We start from the raw sequence: 22,964 nt of genomic DNA, 5'->3' as shown, positions 1-22,964 counted from the left end.
TTATTTTTTTTTATGTTTGAACCACACAAACATGTAGAGATCAGCTGTTACAGTTTAATTACAGTAATTAAAGTAAAGATTTGTGTATTGACAGACTCAGGCTCAGCGTCACTGACAAACAGCACAGACACACACTGTTGGTCTGAAGTCTGAAGATGATGATCGGCGTGTCTTTCTCCATGGTTGGCATCAACGCAGGATTATGGAGCAGCAGCAGGAGACTCGGAGTCGAGCCGTCAGGAGCTCTGAGCCATTTCAGTCTGCTGCTGGCCTGCAAGAGGCTACTCTGGATTCGGGGTGTCTTGTGTTTTATCTTTTTTGCACATCAGATAACCACAACCAGCAACAGCAATAGCAACTACCAAACCAACTACCCCGCCGATAATTTTCCCCAGTTTTCCTGCAGGAGAGAAACAGGTGTGACAGAAAAAGTTAAAAGTGGGAATAACGTGTGGCAGTTTGAATGCTGGTGAATTTTTCTGTTCTTGTTCGCTAAAAAACAGGAAACGTGATCTGACTGGAACTGCAGAGATGTTTTATACTCATCTCTGACATTAGTGACATTTGTAATAATTAGTTTATGCCCTAACCTTACCCAAACAATGCTGCTAGGTAAGGTTAGAGCTCAGGGAGGGGCGGCTATCTGCCCCTCCCTGAGCTCTCCCTGGTTCTGCCGGAGGTTTCTTCCTGTTATAAGGGAGTTTTTCCTTCCCACTGTCGCCAAAGTGCTTGCTCATAGGGGGTCATATGATTGTTGGGTTTTTCTCTGTATCTATTGTTGTACGATCTACTGTACAATATAAAGGGCAATGAGGCGACTATTGTTGTGATTTGGTGTATATAAAGAAAATTGAATTCAATTGAATTAAAACTCTAGACTACCAGCCACAAAGACAACAGCTGGAGAAACATCTGTCTACCTCTGACATCCACCAGCTCATCCATACAACAAACAAACATCAACAACCAGGAAGCAGCTTCACCTCTGATCACACACACACTCAACTCTACTCACTCACCTGGAGGAACAACACCCAGTCTGATGGTTCTAATGGATTTCCATGAGTGTGTTTTTCAATGAAGACATGACACTGGTATTTTCCATTACAAGCATCTATCACATCCTTCAGAATCAAAGACACGTCTCCATCCTTCATCTGTCTGTCCTTCAGATCCACCCGGTTCTTAAAAAATGGATGCTGGTTGGTGGTATCAAAACGCTCCTTGTGGTACAAAAAGACATTTTTATCTCTGATGTCTTGTCTGCTCCACTTTACACCTGTAACAGGTTTGTTATCTGGAGCTTGACATGTCAGAGTGACGTCCTGTCCAGGCACAGCTAAGACGGTCTTTTGATCTGAAAGAAGAAATCATCAAGAGCAGAGAGGTTAAAGGTCAAAGTACAATTATGATCAGAATGATTGACTTTAAATGTTTTGTTTATTTCCTTTGACATTTGAGCTTTTAGTCATGTTGGAGTTAATGAGCCTCTGAACATCCACCAGGTCACCAGTGACCCACTGAGGGGGAATTTTAGCCTCATGCTCAACATGAGGAGAGCTTTTATTGAGCTAAAACACATTGAAATTTGAGATCCACTCAGTCTCAGGACAGACAGAATATACTCTGTTTGAAAATGCATGTCCAAAGGATTTTGTAACTTGCCAGTAGTAATATTATAAATAAATATGTAGAAGCAGTAGCAATGTTGCATGAAATAAAAAAAATCTATTTATTGAAGCAGAACATTGAACCACATCTGAGTAAACCTGGATCCATGTAATATTAAAGTGACGAGGCCCAGAGTGATAAAAAGAAATCCCTGACAGCACCCCTGGACACACACTCTTCTTTGTCTCTGTCACATCTGGATCACAGCCCCAGATGTTCAGTCCGCACAGACAAACTGAATCAATCTGAAGATAACTCAATAACTCTTATAGAAATATTATTAACATATAAACAGGCTGATACTCTTCATTCATCTTCAGTTTCTAACAGTAAATCTCACCTGCAGAGACAAACACAGGGATGCTGAAAAACAGCAAGGTGGAGTAGAGCGACCCAGGTCCAGCAGACATGTCTGTGCTTCTGTATTAAAATCAGGGCTTCAAATCCAATCGGAGCTTCAGACGAGACTATCAAAGATGAGCTTTGAATTTCAGATGAAGCTGAAAGTTCCTGAATGAGAGAGCAGGTCTGTAACTAACAGTCAGAGAGAGAGAGACGGTTGGTGGGCTGGACCAGAGTCCTCCAATGGCTGCGAACTAATAACTCCCGAATGCTAAATTCCTTACAAGTTACCTGGAAAGTTGTCAGGTTTTCATAAGAAAGCTCATCTGGCTCAGTTCCAGGGTGGGAGAAGTCTTCACACTCAGCCTGTGAGTCTTAAGGGCTGTGCTGCTTTCACACAGAAACTGATGATATACATTTAAGTGCACTTTCTGTAAGTTTGTTTTTTTATGAAGCAGAATTAACCCAATTTACATCATAAACCAGGAGCAGACATGCAATGGTTCAGAGGATGAAGAAACTCTCTGTTCTGCTGTGGAGGACATCAGCCTGAGTCCACGGCCTTCAGCTTCTGCCTGCGTGCGGGTCAGAGTGTGGATGGAGTCAAACAGTCCAACTAACAATATTTTATGTCAAAAGTATAAAAAAAGAGTTACTACTTCTTCAGCCTGTTTTTGTTTTCGTGCTTAAGGACATGGACCTTTTATGTTGGGAAAACTAGAACTTGAATGAATTTAGTCTGCAGCGTGCCGATCTCTCTCCCTCTGACCAATGAGTCATAGGAGCCTTGATAGTAAAAGATTAATTCAGGTGGGAATCCTCGCCGTTCACCTGCCTGCAGAAGCAGCAGGTGGGCCATCTGTCAGCACTCCATGATCACGTGATCGCTGTGCTGTGAACCACACTTCACAAAACCAACAGACTGAGACATTTAGAAGAAACTAAGAGCCAGATCAGCAGAACTACAGCACACGGAAATGTCTGCTGTAACTGTCACCCTGCTGCACTTTGATGCTTGTCTGTGTCTCTGTTTGTTTCTGCAGGTGAGGCTTAACTTGGATTTAAACTGTTTGTCTTTGTGATAAAGGCAAATAAAATTCGGCTGGTTTATATGTTTAAAGCCAAACAACTCTTTTCATAGTGGTCCAGTGTGCGTGTAAAGGAGACATCAGGCTGCATGAGTCTGTGTGGACTTTAATCCAGCTGTGACAGAGACAAAGAAATCTAATGTGTGTGTGTTAGAATTTTTATTTTGAGTCACTACAATCACAACGGGCAAGACCGGGGAGACGAAGAAGAAACAGAAGAAAGAAAAAGACGTTGGGGAGAAAGTTAAAAAATGGAAGGACAGAAGAAAAGAAGGGGGGGAAAGACACAGCAGGGAAACAACAGCAACAACATCATTAATTATTAAAATCAATATATTTATTGTCAGCAACTACAACTGAAAAGTGTAAGTAAAACACGATAAAGTAGAGTAATTGAGTACCATGAGCCTTTTTCATTGTTTTGTTCATTTTACTTTTTAAATACTCTGAGCTTTTGTGTTTGTTCTCCTGGTTTGCCTTTTATCCTTCACGTGTGTAAGGCTTTGAGCTCAAAGGGGAAAGGGGTCTTTTTAGTTTTTGTTTATTTGGAGTTATTGCCATGTTTATGAAAGTTACATTTTCATTTAGAAAAATGTTAACATGTGGTCATTTTTCATACATGTATTATGAAACAAACAACTACATATTAGTTTGTTTGGTTTTTAGACTTAGACAACCAAGTGAAATACAATAACATTCATATTTGAATGCTAGTGGGCGATCGTAGCTCAGGAGTTGGCAGTTCGTCATGTAATCGGAAGGTTGCCGGTTCGAGCTCGAGCACCGATAGTCTCGGTTGCCTACTGGTGGTGGTCAGAGGGCCCGGTGGTGCCAGCGTCTGGCAGTGTGGGCTCAAAATTGTTTTTAGTTTTTAGAGTGTGGGAGTACAAAATAAGTAAACAGACAAGCGGGCAGGCAGAACACACAGTGGAGAGTGAGGGAGAATGCAACACTGGAAGAAAAAAACAAAGGGCTCAAATACACAAGGGAACAGGAAACACATGAGAAACACAACCAGGGCTAATTACACACAACGCAAACCTCAACATAACACATGAGACGAAGTACCTTCAACGTAAGTGAGCAAAACAGAAACATGGTGCCCACAGACCAGAGACTACCAAAGTAAAACAGGAAGTTACGGGAACACACAGAGACGCACACAAACTCACAGAGACAAGACTGGGGAAAACAGGCAGGACACCGGCCCTCAAGGCCTGGAGTTAGACACTCCTAGGAAGACACACATAACACAGGGCATGCTGGAGAAGACACACAGAGAGACAAGAACAGGAAAGAAAACATATCAAATGAACAAGTACCCAAGAACTAGAAACTCAAACAATGAAGCACAAGAAAACCAGACTATACCAAACTAAGACTAAATCAAAATATCATCATAAACCAAAAAGTCCAAACACTGTGTCAACGAACCCTAACAACGATACTTTCAGAGTCAGCAGCAGACCACTTTAGTGTGTGTCTGTGAGAACCTGTTTGTACACCTGTGTGAACACGTGTGTGTGTGTGTGTGTGTGTGTGTGTGTGTGTGTGTGTGTGTGTGTGTGTGTGTGTGTGTAAATGCATATGCATGCATCATATTACTCATGTTTGAAGGACAACACAAAAGGCCAGTGATGAGGAGGAAACATTTTCTGTTGTTGTGTGACTTGTTAACAGATATGCCACCTGTAATTAATATTACTGGTTTTAGTTTTTTATTATTCATTCATTTTTATTCATTTATTGCAGCACAGTGTGCCGGTAAGTGTCAGAGTAAGGATGAAGTTGATTAATGCCGCAAAAACATTTTTAGTAAAAGAGGAAAGTTAGAGCTGAACATTTCTGCCTTTTGTATTTTTCTCTTTAAAGCAGGTGGATTACATTTATTTTCTTCTTTACACACACACACACACACACACACACACACACACACACACACACACACACACACACACACACACACACACACACTCACTGAGGGGGACATCCACTAAATTACTCAATTACACCAACACCAGAGGACATTTTATTTTCTTATTTTCTATTTGTAATAGTGTATATCAACTTAAAGTAGTACTTACTTGTACGTGTTTATGTAATTTGCTACAATGGTCTTTATTTACTGGTCTTGCCTTTTGCATTTATGTTGCAGCTTTAAGAGGAAGTGTGGACTTTCAAAATGTTTAGAAAAGGACCCTTTGCCTGGTTACATTCATGTTTTTAAATTGTTTTATCTCCTTACACACACACAAAGGTATCTTCCTACCAACATCCATTCCCACCCCCATGCACACATATGCAAATACTCAACACTCACCCAACATGGAGACAGACATAAATAGACACTGTACACACAATCACACTCCCCAAGCGTACTCTATACCCCAGGTCCAGGTACCCTTGCCCCTAGAGGGGGAAACTGCACCCAGACCCAGGAGGTGTCACCCTTACCCCTGGGGTGGAGACAAGCAGACCACCCCTGACTCTGCAGTAGCAGGGAGGCCCCATATTTCCAGAGCCAAGTCGGACAGCCAACTCCTCCTCCTCCCTGAGGACTGTCCTCTGGTAGCGTGCCCAGCCCCAAGGACCTATATGTATGTGTTATGAGAGTGTGAGCAATGTGGATGTCAAAGTTGTGGAATAAAATTGAGGCACAGGCAGCCAGAAAGGGGGGGGGGGGGTGCCTCCCCTGCACCCTGGTGACACATCTACACCCCAAGGCCCTGCATGTGTGGGTTATTGTGGTGAAGCGGGAAGACGGAGGCAGCTGGGGATGGAGAGGGAAAGACGGGAGGGGCAAGTGGCCCCTCCCTGGGTCCAGCTCGCCCGCTGACCCCAGTAGGCAGCCCCATACCCTTGAATCCACCAAGGCAAGGGGGCCCAGGCTCATCTGGACCGGGGCTCACAGCAGCAGCACCGCCCAGCCCCACAGAATCTGGGGCAGCCCACCGGACCCCACTGCAGAGAAAACTGCATCCACCCCATCATCCACTCATCTCCCAGACTACACAAGACAATAGACGCCCAGGTTGAGTTCATTCTCCATCTCTCCTATATTTCTCCCCCACCCGCAGAGTGAGTTCCTGGAGACCAGAGAACGTCTGCAGGGTTCATTTATATTTTTACTTGTAAATCAGAATGCATAGTTATGAACGGAGTTTTGTAAACCTGTAAATCAAAATATGTGAAAATCTTAGATTTGTATTTGTAAAAACTATTTACAGAAGTTATTTTTTGTTAAGATCTGCTTACAGATATAAAAGCAAAAAGCTATGTGTAAAACTCTGCACTCAAGTTCCTGGGTTCTGTGTCAGTTTTAACTTACAAGTTTTTTTAACTTACACATTGGTCAGTGTCATGTCAATCACAAATGCAACAATCCAATCGGAGAACAGATGGATTTGGCTGTCAGCGGGCTAGAAGTAACAAACTCAACGTAAGAACTGAAGCTGAGAGAAAGAAACCCTAAACCCACACTACAAGAAATCATCTGATTAAAGTTAAAGATCAGCACAGATCTGTGGGCTTCAGGTTTGAAGAAGCAGTAAAAGTGTGAGCAGTATGGAAGCTGTGCGATTTGTATCTGAACTGGTTCCCAGTAAAGCTTGTAATCATGTTCCCTGTTGTCTGAACTGTGTGTGTTTGTTCAGACTTTAAATCAGAGCCACTACAGGGAAACTTTGAAAATGTCATCAGTGTATTTATTTCAAACTGTCCTGTTTTACTTACTGTCCCTCGCTCTGAAAAATATTCACAGTTTCTTAGCCAGTAGTTTGAGACATAAGCAGAGAGGTGATGAATTACAAACTCATGAACATGTGACTCAGACTGAACTGAACCAGCTCAGAGCTCATCCTGTTCAACCTCTGAGTGAAGCCTGAAGCAGACACAAGTCACATTTACTAAACACATTAATTACATTTAAGCGGTTATATGAAAAAACAGTATATGTTGTTATTTTGATTGTTAGAGTTCACGTTATGAGTTGGAGACATTACTACTGGGGCATCAAACCTCAGAGGATTAAAATGGGCTGTCATCTACTGGTGAAACTGGATGTTACATCAGATCAGCAGTTTAAACATCCAGCAGGTCAGCAGTGAAACACTTCCAGGACTGTTAGAAACAAACGACTCAGAGACTGAAGATGTTACAGTCCAGATCTCTTACAAGCATTTCAATCATACACTTACCTGGATGTCTGAGCATGCATCAAAATACATCCTATAATGTTACCTTCAAAAGCAAGTTAAATAGTTGGATGATCTGTTGCCGTGTCTATGAATAATTCAGAATGAATAATCAATATAATATAATACACAAGTTTCAGGGTGCAGCCTAATCAATAATGTTGACCAGATCTTCACAAAATAAGTTAAATAACAATTTGTGAGGAGAAAGAAGAAACACGCACACCATTGTTTTAGTCTCTTAATCACACAGAGGAAGTCAACCAAATCATCGAGCACTGAAAGTAGCATTATTTAATAAAGAATGTGGAAAATCACGCTGCCACGTAACATACACAAGAAGTAAATTGGTCAGAGAGATGCTTTTATATTATAGTTTTATATTCAAAAACTTTTTTTTATATTCAAAAACTTTTATATTAAAGTTTTTGATTGATACAAACCCTCCCTTTATTAAGCAAACACACCACTGTCACATTAATATTGCAGCTGCCATCCTGTTTACATCATGTTTAGAGTGATATGAATCACGTCAAACTCTACAATTCATGTAAATAAATATGTTATTTATAAATTCACTAACACTTTTAAATGTGCTAACAGAAAGCACACAAATGAAATGCCTGTCAAATTATTCGCCCATCCTCTTCTGTTTATCCTTATCAAGGTTTGTGGTGGGATACACCCTGGAGAGGTTACCAGACTGTCACAGGACTAACAAGGCTACAGACAGACAACCGTTCACACTCACATTCACACGCATAAGCAACTTAGAATCACCATTTAACTAACCCTCGGTCCTCTTGCTTCTCATCTTTCTCACGCTGTAAGGGATCTCGGAGTGTTTTTAGATGGCTCCTTTAAATTAGAGAAGCAAGTGTCCAGAGTTGTGAAAACAAGTTTTTATCATTACGTGAAATTGCTAAAGTGAAGCTTTATCTTCCATCGAGAGACCTAGAAACACTTATTCATGCCTTCATCACCTCTAGACTGGACTACTGAAATTCTCTCTATTTGGGTCTCCAACACTCATCTCTTCATCGTTTGCAGTTAGTCCAAAATGCTGCTGCACATCTTTTAACAGGTGTTAGAATGTATGAACACATCACTCCAGTTTTAGCAAATTTACACTGGCTCCCTGTAAAATATTGTATCAATTTTAAGATTCTTTTACTTACTTTTAAAGTTTTAAATAATACGGCACCTAGTTATTTAAACCAACTCCTCAACATGTATGACCCAAAAGAGCACTGAGATCTTCTAGCCAGATGCTTTTAGTACATCCAAGGTCTGGATTGAACCATAGAGGAGATCGGGCCTTCACAGTAGCAGCACCCAGACTCTGGAATAATCTGCCAGAAAAGTCACTTTTTTACTTTGGCTTTTAATTCGAGTTCAGTATGAGTACCATCAGGCCTGTTTTATGCCTTTATTGTTAATTCACTGTCTTCTTATTTATCTGTATTTGTTTCTAATTTATCTTGTTTCTCTATTGTTTTCTCTTGTTTTAACCGTTTGTGAAGCACTTTGGTCAACTCTGCTGTTTTTACAGTTTTTGCCCATTGCTTAAACACTATAAACCCATGCTTAGACTAAAGTAACACAACTTGAAGCTTTTGTTACCATACCTCAAACACATGTACCCATTCCTTAAGCAAAAGCGCTGCTTTGCACTCTAGTTGCAATTATGCAACACACTTACTCCTTTATGCAACACACATGGTCCTGCATACTACACTCTATTTCATACATAAGACACTTCGTTCAAAAATGAAATTTCAGGGTGCCATTTGGAAAACACATGTATCCAAAATACAAAACACATCGGGTAATTGCAACCACTCAAATACATACCTGAATGCACTTACTTGCAAAACTGAACACCAATCAGCCAACTACAAAAAGCCCTCAGTTTAGCCATTTCAAGAACTTTGCAAGCATGGATGGGTGGAGAGCAAGAGTAAGAGGAGGAGGAGGAGGAAGAGGTCGAAGAGGCCATGCACGGACCCATATTTGTGATGACATAAGAGCAACTTTGGTGGACCATGTCATCAACCATGGCCTGACCATGAGGGAAGCTGGGCAGAGAGTCCACCCACATCTAAGCCGCTTCACAGTGGCATCTGTAATACGAACATTCAGACTAGAAAACAGGTATGTCGTCACCTCTCTACCTTCTACTCTACTCAGATGGTTTGTATAGCACTGTTCTACAGTATATCACATTACCATATCAAGTGCACAGGGTATTGCAGGGTGCTAATGCTCCTTTTGCAGCCAAAGTGGTAGTTTTTGTGAAACATACCATGATTACTTATATTGAAGTACAGTGTTGTACAGTGGATGATACAGTATATACAGTAAAGTACTGTAAGAAAAATAAGCAAACCTATGACAATATGTGGTTGTATGTCTCTAGAATGACTCGAAGACCTTCTGGGGGAGGACGCCAACAGACGGCGGGATCCATGAGTCCACGTATGCACAATTGTCATGATTTTTTGTGTTTACATGACAGTGTTTTTTCTATTACTGTATTATGTTTTTGTTTTTGTTTTTTGCTTTATCTGACTTCATGGTACTGCAATGTACAGTGCTGCAATGTACAATATTTAGTAGGCCTATTTGCTTTTTTGGTTGTTTGAAAATGTGTCTCCTGAAAATGTGCCTTCTGAATAAACAATGAAAATCAAAGACTGCAGTGTTTTATATAAAGTAGACTAGTGCGTTCCCCCTGATCTGAAAGTGTTTGCATATGATGCAAGTATGTGTCATTTTGTCAAGAGAGTTACATTTTGACAAAGGCATGTTAGGTTTTGATAGCAGAGTTTAGGTTTTGAGAGTAGAGTTTCAATTTGGCACAAATGTGAATGGTATATTTCCCAGTGTTGTGTCATGTTTACTTGTGTTTAGAGTTTTGGCACAATGAGCGAAGTTTTGCAAAATGTGTTCAAGCAACGGGCAAAAACTGTAAATGTGCTATACAAAAAACAAATTTGAATTGAAAAAAGAAAAAGGAATAACCCCATTAACTGCATGTGTTTAGACTGTATGAGGAAAATGGAGAGCCCATCAGATATTTGGAGAACTCCATACAGAAAGGATGAACCACTAAAATATTTTATAAAAATAGCTCGGGATCGTTTTCATATCCTGCAGTTTTAGCAACTGACGGTGGCTCTATTGTACATGCCTGCAGGTCTTATACTGACACTTATTACGTTTTATTTATTTTTTGTTGATTGAGTATGTGTTTGTCATTATTACCTGTTTGATTCATGCTTTTATTTGTTAGATCAGGTTTACATCTAAAGGTACACATAGACTGCACATCTGTCTCTACACGCTTACCTGTGTCAGTGAAACAAGTTCACTGCCTGTTACTTTGCATATGTTCCCTTTGTCATCATAAAGCTGATAGCAAGGGAAAAGTGGGTGCTATGGTCACAGCTGTTGTCACACAGGTGTGTCATATACAAGAGCTGACTGGGGAACACAGGTTGTTGTTTGTTCAGTTACTGCTGGGTACAGAGGTCCCTTTTCATTCTTGAGTCATTACATTTTATTTTTAACATCGAACTTTATTTGATTTGATGATGTTTATTTATTTAAAAATTTTTTTGATGTGGAATAACATTTGTTCACCTGCTAACACAGTTCTGCATTTTTTGCTGGATAATTTTCCATCCTGAGGATCAATATAGTGTTTGAGGAGATCCTTCAGAACAACAGTAAGTGTTTAAATGACATCTTTCAGTCTTTTAGTCAATCTGACAGGTTGATGAAGTCTGTGAGCTTCAGTGGATTAATGGACTGATAATGTTAATCCATCTGAAGCAGAATTAAAGCTACACCTTGCAGGTTACTGGTAACAGATTTTTATACAATGACATCATTTTGATGTCTTTTGGCTGATGATGGTCTTTAGTATGTAGCTGATGATTGATGATGAGATCGGTTATGTTTGTGGTGTTCTGTGGAGATCATTCAAGAACTGAAATAAAAGGAGACACAATAAAAACAAAAGTATTTCAGGATTTCATTTATTTGATAGAATTAGCTGATTGTGAGGGCGGCAGAGACCTGCTTCTTTGCATTTGTGATATTTGTTTGTCAAATATGTGTGTACAAAGACAACAGGAATGTGGTTGCTAAGGTGTTGCCGTGGGATTTGTTCATGACAGCTGACAAGGAAATACAGACCAGTGTTGTCTGTGGCTGTTTGGTTGATTTTTATTATTTTGCGGCACTTTTTATTTCATTTTTGAAATATTTTTTAAAAATAAATGAGAAATTACTTGTGTAAAAAATTTGTTTTTTACTTGTATGTGTCGTTTTTTTCCCCAACCTGATGATCAGGATGAGTGTTTGAGAGTTTCAGAGATCCCTTCAGAACAACGGTGTTTAAATTGGCTTATTTGACTCTTTTATATAAAGTTCTCCAGAACAACATGGGTTTTATAGAGGCTACAGCTAAATGCTGCCTCCTCCATAGTACAATATGGACAGTATGTAGTTGGTGAGATAGGTAATGTTTGTTCTGTGTGAAACACTCAGACCTGCTTTAATCCATCTCTTTTCTTATGACGAACTTTATAATCGTCCTAAAGTTCAACCCACCAAACGTCACTCTGACGTGACTTCAGGAGTTTGATTGGGCAGCTGAAGGACAGATCTGTCGATCAGTGACTTTCAGCATTATTTAAACCTTAAATTTAATCTCATATAGTCCAGTTTTTAACTTGCCTGCTCTTTAGTCTGTTCTATTCAGTCTGCTTTAGACAAACTATATAATAACTGTAAGTATCAGAACCAAACTCGAGAACACGGAAATGGCTCCCGGAGCACATGTGTCGCTCTGCCGGACTTTGCTGTTTGTTGGTGTCCTCGCGTTTCTCTCTGCAGGTAAGATTTAGTGAACAACACTGCTCTAACAGGGACAAAGATTTTAAATGTGTATCATGCTGTAGTTTAAAGAGTTGGTAAACAGCCACAACGTTTTATACATGACATTATTCTGCTGACTAGTGCCACGTGTACAACATGGCGGCACAGTAAACGCAGCATAGCAGACTCCATGTTTCTTTGAATGAGGATTACTTAATTGTATCTGTTTGGTTATTATCATTATATGCAAGTTCTAATTTATCTTTGTAATTTCAAAATTATTTGAATCTTTGAATATTGTTCATTTCCGATTATGTATTGTATTTTGTAATGTACAGACCTGTAGCTGAAAACAATTACATTGCAATAACTTCTTTTTATAAAAGTATTTATCTCTATAAAGAATAGAATAGAATAGAACAGAATGCCTTTATTGTCACTATACAGTTGTACAATGACATACAGAGCATGTCCTACTAAGTGTAAACATGCTGGGGGTACAGTTTCTGCATATAAAAATATATATATATATATATATATATATATATATATATATATATATATATATATATATGAAATGTACAATATACAAGCGGTATTTTTAAGGAAAAAAAAGTAATAGGTAATAAATAGTGTATATATAATGTGTATATAATGTATATACAGTTGAGTTATTGCACATGGAATTGGTATAAATAGTGGTGGTCCATAGAGGAAGTGGGAAGTGGGGGGCTGTGTTATCGGTGCATGTGTGAGTTCAGGGTGGTTATGGCTTTGGGGAAGAAACTGTTTTTGAGTCTGTGGGTCTTTGTGTTGATGCACCTGTAGCGCTTCCCTGAAGGAAGCAGGCTGAACATGTTGAAACCAGGGTGGGAGCTGTCCTTGATAATGTTTGCTGCTCTGCTGAGGCAGCAGGAGGAATAAATGTCCATCAGGGAGGGGAGAGGGCAGCCGATGATCTTTTGTGCTGTCTTGACCACACTCTGAAGCCTCCCTCTATCTGCCTTGGTGCAGCTGCCGTACTATACCGTGATGCAGTAGGTTAGCAGACTCTCAATGGACGAGCGGTAGAAGGTCAGCAGCAGGTTGGAGTTCAGCTTGTACTTCCTGAGGACTCTCAGGAAGTGCAGCCGCTGTTGGGCCTTCTTGACGACCGCTGAGATGTTTTCTGTCCAGGAGATGTCAGCAGAGATGAGGACACCAAGGAACCGGAAGGTGTGGACCCTCTCCACACACTCCCTGTTGATGTAGAAGGGGGCCAAGTCAGTGCTGTGTCTCCTGAAGTCAACAATGAGCTCTTTGGTTTTCTTAGTGTTCAGTGCCAGGTTGTTTTCTGAACACCATGCTGCCAACTTCAGGACTTCCTCTCTGTAGTCTGCCTCGTTTCCCTTCCAGATGAGTCCGACTACCGTGGTGTCATCAGCAAACTATATGATTCACATGAAGGCTTTTGGAGTTGCTTACTTTATCAGTATTATCATTATTTTATTATTTACACAAATTCAATATTTAAGATTTTGCACAAACATCAGATTTGGGGGAAATTAACATTATTTCTGAGTTAAAAAATGATTTTTAAGGTCTGTATTAAATTTATACAAACCAAATCCACAGCCAAGTTTCATGATGTATTAAATACATTTTTAACATCTCTGGTGTTTCCATGGCAGCGTGGCAAATTTCAGTTTGTTACCATGAAACATGAATTTATTGTAGTCATCCAGTCTGCCTCCAGCTTCATGTGGATGATGAGAGCGGGCTTGGCTATGACATCTCATCATGACAGGAAGTTGTTGTAACTCAAATGCACATTGTTCAGTCTTCCTTAAACTTCACATTCTAGAAAGGAGTCCTGGTCTGGAGACATCTGCACACGAATATACACTCATAATCACAGTGCCACTAAGTAGCAACAGGAAACCACTGTAATAGACCTTTTGTGTTATCCATGCCATTGTTATTCAATTACTTTATTTATTTTAGACATGGTATACAAGAACACTGTGTGAAATTACCGGCTTTTCTCTAACATCATAATTTGTAATACATTTATAATAATTATTAATTTTTTTGGACTCCTCCTCTCCTAGTACACCAGAAGCTCCTGTCTGTCCTTCAGCATCACAGCACATATGCCAAACTGCAATAATCTGCTGACGTTCATGTATTTTGCAAACACTTAAAACCCGCTGGGCATAATGTCCTATTATCACTCAGAATAAAATACAAAGTTTATCAACTTATTAACGCTGACTCTCTGAGGACTAAAGCAGCAGTTTTCAGTTGTCCTGCACTAAAAGATATTTTTGTAAAAACACAGTGTAAATAAAACCTGTATGAAGCTTTAGACAGAAAAAAACTGATCAGTGACAAAAACACTTATGCTGATGGAATATTATTGTTATGGTTTGGATGCTGGAGATATAAAACTCTTCTACAATAATCCCCCTTTTTTTTAAGATTCAGCAGAGTTTCACTCTCCTCACTCTGATTGGCTGCTGTAGAAGTGAACTGTTGTACTTTGACCTTTAACCTCTCTGCTCTATGTTGTTTCCTCTTTCAGACCAGAAAAACATCACAGCTGAGTCTGGACAGGACGTCACTCTGACATGTCGAGCTCCAAATAATAATCCCATCAGTGTTTTAAAGTGGAGCAGAGCTGACCCGGGAGATGAATATGTGCTTTTGTTCAAGGATGGCCGATTTGAACCAGATGGTCAGCATCCATCTTTTAAGAACCGGGTGGATCTGCAGGACAGACAGATGAAGGATGGAGACGTGTCTTTGATTCTGAAGAATGTGACGATTAATGACACTGGACCATACGAGTGTCGTGTCTTCATGGCAGAAACACGGAAGTATATCAACACCACCTACCTTCATGTTGTTCCTCCAGGTGAGTGAGTAGAGTTGAGTGTGTGTGTGATCAGAGGTGAAGCTGCTTCCTGGTTGTTGATGTTTGTTTCTAAAGATGTTGTTGATGAGACTTTGTAGAAAGCAGCTGGTCTGAGTGATGTGATCAGAGTGCAGTAGATAATGTCTGACAGCAGTTTGAAGAGGAAATGGATTCTGTTCTGTTCTTCACTCATCACCTACCTGACAGCTGACACCTCACACCTGTTTCTCACCTGCAGGTCAGCCAGGAGGACACACAGAGAATGGATCTGTTGGACTGAAAGTTGGTTTATCAGTTATTGCTGTGCTACTTTTTGCTGTTGTTTTTTTTTATCTATAGAAAACAGTCTCAAGGTTCAAATGAGTATCCTGCTGATCAACCGAGCTAACAACCTCTTCAGACCTAAAATCATCAATCCTGAACATCCAGCAGATGTCTGTAGACGTCAAACATCCAGAGTTTGAAGTGATTTCTCTGATTATCACCCTGTTTAGACTCAGACTAACAGTGTGTGTCTTTACTGTCATTAACTCTGAACTACAGTTTAGTAACAACCTGACGATGAATAAAGTGTTACAAAAATTTATGAGCTATAATCTCAGAATCAGTGGGTATTTTTTTTTATCATTTTGAATGAACTTTGCATAATCTGCATTATTAAGTAAATCCAGTTTATCACATCTTCCAGCTACAACACCAATATGAAATATGTAAATATATAAAGTACAGATTCATGCAGCTGCAGCTAGAGTGTCTGTTTGGGTCCCTGTTTGGGTTATATCTTCTCTTACTGATTTATGGTATAGGAGGACACCCACTCTGTATCTGGTTAAGCATAAGAGTAGGGATGGGTACCGGTTTCGTGGCACCGGTTCTGACATAAACGGTAGTAACCAGACCGAAAAGCAGCGTACATTTCGGTGCTTTATTTCGGTGCTTTTTTTTCCTTGAGATGTCATACACTTTGGATTCTAGCCAATCATTTTACCTTTACAAGGATAGTAGGCGGGCCCAGGTACGTACGTTCTATTAGAGCAGAGCTACAGATTAAAAATGCCCATGGGGAAGGTCAAAAGTCTGGCTGTACTTCACAGCAAAAGATGCAAACTCAGCAGCCTGCAACAAGTGCTTTAAGCCCCACGCCCCCGGTACCGCGAGCAAAAAGGAGGAGATCACGTTTAATCGGTTATAACACGGGGTGAGAAATATAAGTTCAGACCTGTGTGGTATCAACAGAAACCTCTGAATCTCAACTAAAATGTCATATAAACCATTTCTACAACCACCAAACTCAACGAAAACAAGCCATGATTAAACGAGCAGTTATGTAAATGCGCACAAGTCCGCTAAACAAACAAGGCGAACCAGAAATTCTCCAGACTTCATGTAACCAAGGCTGGTTATCTTCAAGAGCTATCGCCAATTCCACACACCAAGTTTCACCACACTCTGACCAGAATTCACTGAGTGAGCCGCAAAAGAAGACCACAAAAACACACAGCGGCGCAAATGCGCTAAGACAGAAATTGGCTTACCGTCCAGATTTCCTCCGTTATTTTCACCAGTAGCCGGTAGCCATGTGACTATCAGCAGTTACCACGCCTACCTAGCCGCATCAGAGTCGTTTCAGTCAACAACCTCCATTTTAGACCCACCTATAGACACGTGACTGGACAGACGTCACATGCAGTAAATTTGGGCCCACGTGGGTTTTGGCATTACAACGTCTGATTGGTTGAAGTAACATGAACGTGGCATCATTACTGTGACTCTATTGGCTCAAACAATTAAAAAGAGGTGTCAATCATGCAAAGTGACCAAAAGAAACCAAAGTTACAGCCCCTCAGAGTTTAAAGGGCCAGAGGCCAATTAAGCGCTCCATGGCAGAAAAGGCCCATTTCCATGTAAATGTGTGGTTAATTCTTCAAAACGCATTTTTAGGCATGTTAATAAAATTAATTAATGACTGCTCTTAAATACCTAAAAAATTTAACTGGCATGGTGTCCAATTGTGTGCAAGAATTGGACATTTTTGTACAACATCTGGATATTCATCTATTGACAGCGCTGTAATTTTTCACTGTTTCACTTTAAAAACATAAATCTTTGCACAGATGATGTTTATATGTTGTTGGTACGGTTCTTATCATTTTGCAGAAAAAAAGAGACTGCTAAAAATAAAAACATGAGAGGCTTTTGGACGAAGTTTGTGTTCTCCATTCTTTAAGCACCGGTTCGAGCACCGTTTAAGCACCGGCACCGTTCCAAAAGTACCGATTTGGCACCGGTATTGGATAAAACCTAAACGATACCCATCCCTACATAAGAACCTTTTGTTTAGATGGACCGCTGGCACTAGCTTTGGGGAGTCTTCACAGGTTCACATTCTCACACGCACACATATGACGTATACACAGTGTATACGTATATATCTGTGTGTGTGTGTGTACACGTCATATGTTAATGAATGGCAAATGGCCTGCATTTGTATAGCGCTATACACTACATTCAGTCATTCACCCACACACTGGTGATGGCAAGCTACATTGTAGCCACAGCTGCCCTCTGCACTGACAGAGGCGAGGCTGCTGGACACTGGCGCCACCGGGCCCTCTGACCACCACCAGTAGGCAAACATGGGGTTAGTATCTTGCTCAAAGCCCAAAGATATTTGGCCTGGGATCGAACCACCGAACCTTCTGGTTAGTGGCTGATCTGCTCTGCCACCTGAGCTACAGCCACCCATATGAATGAACCTATGCATATTCATGTAACCACAATACAAGGAGTGCTATAGGGAACCTGGCTGAGAGTCTGGACGGGCTTCCCTCATGCATGAGTAGCCCAACAAACTTTGCCTATTTGGTGTTCAATGCTTTGAACACCAATAGTGGTGTAGTAGTCGTTCCAGCGGTCCAACACTCATTCCCGCTGCTTCACACTCGTCTGTGAATCGTTCCAGTGCGAGCTGGAGGCCATCACGCGATGAAGCCAACAGAACCACATCATCAGTGAAAAGCAGAGATGAGATTCTGAGGCCACCGAAGTCAAAGCCCTCGGCCACTTGGCTACGCCTAGAAATCATGTCAATAAAAATAATGAACAGAATCAGTGACAAAGGGCAGCTCAAACGATTTACAAATGTATGCAATATGATCCAGAAATGTAAAGTTGCCTCTACGGATGTGTACAATGGTTGTGTTAAATTTTGAAGATTTGACTGCACCCACTCCCATTTATAAACACGTGAAAGAGTCACCTGAGACCGACTGATCACATGACATGCTCACATGATTTTCCGTGACTTTAATAATGAATGTTCCCTACCAACAACTTATCTTGAATATCATGTTTTTGCCCTTCAGGTTGTTTTGTTGCTCTAATTAATTTAATATTAACAATAATATAAAGTTATGCACAAAAGTAATTACTAACGTAAAAAAAAGTGGTTTATTTATATATGTTTATATATAAATAAATGCGGCCCCTAGCGACAAAGCACTTACAAACTCCAAAACACATTTCTAGCATGAAGTGAACTTCCAAAACAGAGCAACCTAGATCACTTAAATTACACAATTGAAAGCATGAAAGCATGTATGTATTGTTTGTGTTATTAAACACATCATATTTATATATATTCAAATAATTAAAAGAATGTTCATTTACCTGTTACTACCACACACCAAATACAGTCGTTGGTACTTGCTGGCTTGTGTAGCCACTAGGTAACAAAAGCTCAACACTGCGCCCTAGCATCCTGGAGCATTTCTGTTGTCTTTTGTACTTGTTTTGAGTTTTTATGTGCTTCTGAGTTTTTACGTGTTTCGGAGTTTGTACATGCTTTGTCTGTAGGGGCCACCGTACTTTTATATACTTATACTTCTATACTTTTATTTATTCCACATAAAATGTAATAAATAAATCATATAATACAAAAAACAACTATTCACATTTCAACTTTTAACTATTTAAATTTTCAGCTTTTTCCTTTGTGCAACAACACAAAACACTGCAAACCACAAAACAATTAAATATAAATTTAAATATGAAAACAAAAAGAAGATGCATATTCTCGGTCATATGGGCCTGCATGAATAAACTGAATCTTTTATCATCTGCAACTGAAAATAGATGATGTCCCTGGCTCATTCTCTGTCTCTCCCTCCCGCTCTGTTCCTGTGCTACTGAGTGTAACTACGGCCCCTCACCCCTCATCCCAGCGTAAAGCACAAGGCTGGCATGCGGAGTAAAGCGGAAAAAATGTGAGCGAGAGAGTGAGAGAAAGAAGAAAAAAAAAAAACCACGGCGCGCGATGAGGAGCCGGCTCGCGTCGTTCACGTCAAAGATCCGGCTCTAAGAGCCATTTCGTTCGCGACCCATCACTGTTTCTCTAACGATGGTATGCTTTGAAACAATGAGCTGCATCATAATTTCATTGTAATCTTAACTTTAAAACACTAATTTATGCTGCTGAATATCCGAGGCAAGTTCTAAAATGTTGTACTTTGACATTTTACATAGGATTTCATTTATATGTAAAAGGCTAAATTGTAAACAGTTTTAACAGATTGAACTACTTAAACCTGAGGGCAAAATGTGAGGCCATCACTTATGGATATAGTTGTTTTTCTCATCACAATGCTTATCAAGTTTATCACAAGCCAGTATTCTTTGTGTTATTGTTCTTTTCAATAGATGCAGCCTTCCAAAAACTTATAATCATGATAACAGGGCTGATGAGAGAAGTCGGGCACCTCCATGACGAGTTCAGAGCCTTCCGTTAATCCTGCAGCACTGACCCTGTTCATGCTGGGATATTGCCTCTGGATTCGCCATTTAACAACATAGATGAGATTAACTGCAATGACTGGAGGCAAATAAAGCAATGGTAAGTTCTTAAAGGTTGTGCGACTTTAGTAGCCCTGAACTTTAGAAATTGTCAAATTTGGTTAAACTGCTTAAAAATGGCCTTCTCCTGTATGTTCTGCTTGAATAGACAACAGCAGGGTATTGTTGGGAGATCCAACACATAGGAATAGAAATGCATTTCACTGCAAATAGTTTAGTTTATTCATTTTATCTTTATAGGCTTTGAGCTTTTTAGCTAATGGCTCTTTGAGAATCAAAGTGAGGCAGCAGTTTGCTGATTTCTGCCTTGTGACTTTCACATTAATCAGCCTAGTAGTTTAGATGCTTTCTCCCTGCTGAAGACAATAGACAAGAGGTTATTCATATTTAAGCTCTAATTTGGGATATTTTTTTTTCTTCTTTTTGTGTTTGTTTGTGTCCCAGATGGCCTGACTCAGCGGGTGGGGGTAAACCCTGTTTCTGAGTTTGCCTTCGCCCAAGCAGTGCAGAAATGTCTCCGCTACCCTTCAGAAAACATGGGTGGTGCAGGATGCCCGATATCCAGCTTGATCCCCGAGTAAACTAAAAAAAAAAAGTGACCTGTAACCAATACATGTAACAAAGAAACTTTTAAAAAATATAATAAATTACTTTGTAATTGATACAGAGCTGTGTGTCATTTTATTACATAATGCCAGATGCTTCATTTTACAGGGATATTATTACGAACATGACAAATTGTAAGACAATGTCCAGCATATTATGGGTTTCCTATTTGTGGATCATACACAATTGTCATTTTTGCAAGTTTAGGTATTGCTGGTAATTTGCAGCATTTTTTTATTAATACAAATACCTGTAAGTACTGATTTTTAATCATGACTTTATTGTTTCAATAGTAACCAAGGGTGCAAAAGTGATTGAAAATCAACATCAGAGTTCAACAGTGATTCAATATCAGAATCTGACGTTGTTTCAATATTAAAAAAGGGTGCAAAAGTGATGTTGGGTCAACATCAGATTTCAACATTGATTCAACAAAAGCACCTGATATTGAAAACAATGTTTAGTCAATGTTTCCTTGCTATCTGGGGACACCCTGACCCCCGTCTCCTTTTAAGGTAGTGTCCATTTGCCCTTTGTCTGCCCCTCACTCTCAGTAACTCTTGCTTCCTGCCCTGGGAGTGGGGGTTCATTGTCCTCCTCCCCTGCACTCCAGTTTTTTGTTCCCATTCCAGGCCTATTTTCTATTTTGTATTCTTACACCCATTAACCACAACATTATAATGTTGCAAGTAATCACAAACTATATTCTCTTTAACTCTGATCTATATTCTGTATTAATGAATCTATTCTCACACACCCAAAGATACTTTCCTAAAATTCCAACATGGCTACTGCATGTAAACAGGAAGTGTTGGTTCCACCTTTAAAGAACTAGAAGAAGTGGAGCGAGGTCATCAATCTTTGGGATGAAAAGGATGCCAGGCAGAGGTGTTTAACTTATAATGAGGCTTTATTGTAACCATTAAACCAATAACCATATAAACAGTGACAAAAGAAAGAGGCCGCAACGCTGCTTTAACAATAAATCAGACAGGCCACCCAAAAGAAATGGAGGCCGCTTCACCAAAGAGAACAACTGCTCAGTTGAGAGCTACTCACAAAGAGCCATGCATTGTGTGATGGGCTGGTCAAACGCAGACAACGGACCTTTTCCAACATCTAGGCTAGAACAGCACAGACTCACACGCAGAGGAAATCCAACAAAAGCCTACCCCACACCCGCACTGCTCTCCTCCAGCTTTTATCACCTCTGGAAGGTACCTAAAGTATGTAATGCAAGGATGTAATCACTTCAAGATGGAGAAAGCATAAAGTTCGACTTTAAGTGACAATTCTGAATCACTTAATATGATAAGAAGATTCTGCAGTCCGACTAAATGCTGGCAGCACAGGTTCCACATCAGCTTGTGGAAGCGGAACTAACAGCAAACACCAGCAGGACCAACCACTGGTTTTGCGACGCAAGCTATGAGGGCACAGCAGGTATCTCCGATCTGAAGGCTCGTCTAATGTGTACCTGGATGCTGGACCTAAAGCCTCTTTTCGATTTCTTCTTAGGATTTTATAAGTAGTAATAAGTAATCCAGTGAGGAAAAAGAGCACACAAATGGTGGGGGGAAAAGTTTTCTTATAACTGCTCTGATCAACATAAACTATTGGATGTGGATCAGAGAAGAATGGTCATAAATCACAGCAACATAGCTCCCTATAGTAAACATTAGGGCTGATTTAATAGCACTAGATACAATACAACGCAGAGAGGTAGAAGTCAAGCCAAGCACAGGCGCCATCTTTTTTTCACGTGCAAGCAACATGGGTGGGATTTCCATATGGTCCAGAGAGCATGATGATAATGAATACAAATACTGGCTCACTCCTGGTGGCTGTTTGGCAGGGCCTGCTCCCCACTGGCTCTGGCGGGCCCCTTCTGGAGTGTGGGGGGCCCTCGCCATGTCTGGGCCCAGCGCTCAAGCCATGTCCACAGTAATACTTTTACTCTCCGTTTTGGCCTTCTGTCCACACCGAGATGGCGTTTTTGGTCAAGGAAAACTGAGCGATTTGAAGTGAACAGCGAAAGCGGAGACTTTTGGAAACTATGACGCATGTTAGTCATATGATGCAGTCATGTGACCAATCAAACTAAGCTGGCAGAGGGAATTAAACAGCAGATGTTTTGTTTGCTCTCAATTTTGACAGCCCCATTAAAGATAATATCAGTTTGTACATGCTCCAGATAGCTTTCCTTGAAAATCTTTAATTCTAACTCACTTTTGCAGTTTGGTACTTTTGTGTTAATCGCAGCAAGAACTGCACCTCATTGTCAGTTCATTTAAAAAACTTGTTTTTTTCCTCAACATTTTGCCGTGATGTTTTAAGAAGACAAAAAGTAAATAAACGGCAGACAGAAATGACACAGGGCGATTAGTTGTTTCAATGTGAACGAAAATCTCAGAACGACTGAAAACGATA

The sequence above is a fragment of the Oreochromis aureus genome, linkage group 3 (genome assembly GCF_013358895.1).
Source record: "Oreochromis aureus strain Israel breed Guangdong linkage group 3, ZZ_aureus, whole genome shotgun sequence".
Taxonomy (NCBI): Eukaryota; Metazoa; Chordata; class Actinopteri; order Cichliformes; family Cichlidae; genus Oreochromis; species Oreochromis aureus.
This window is presented reverse-complemented; position numbering follows the sequence as displayed.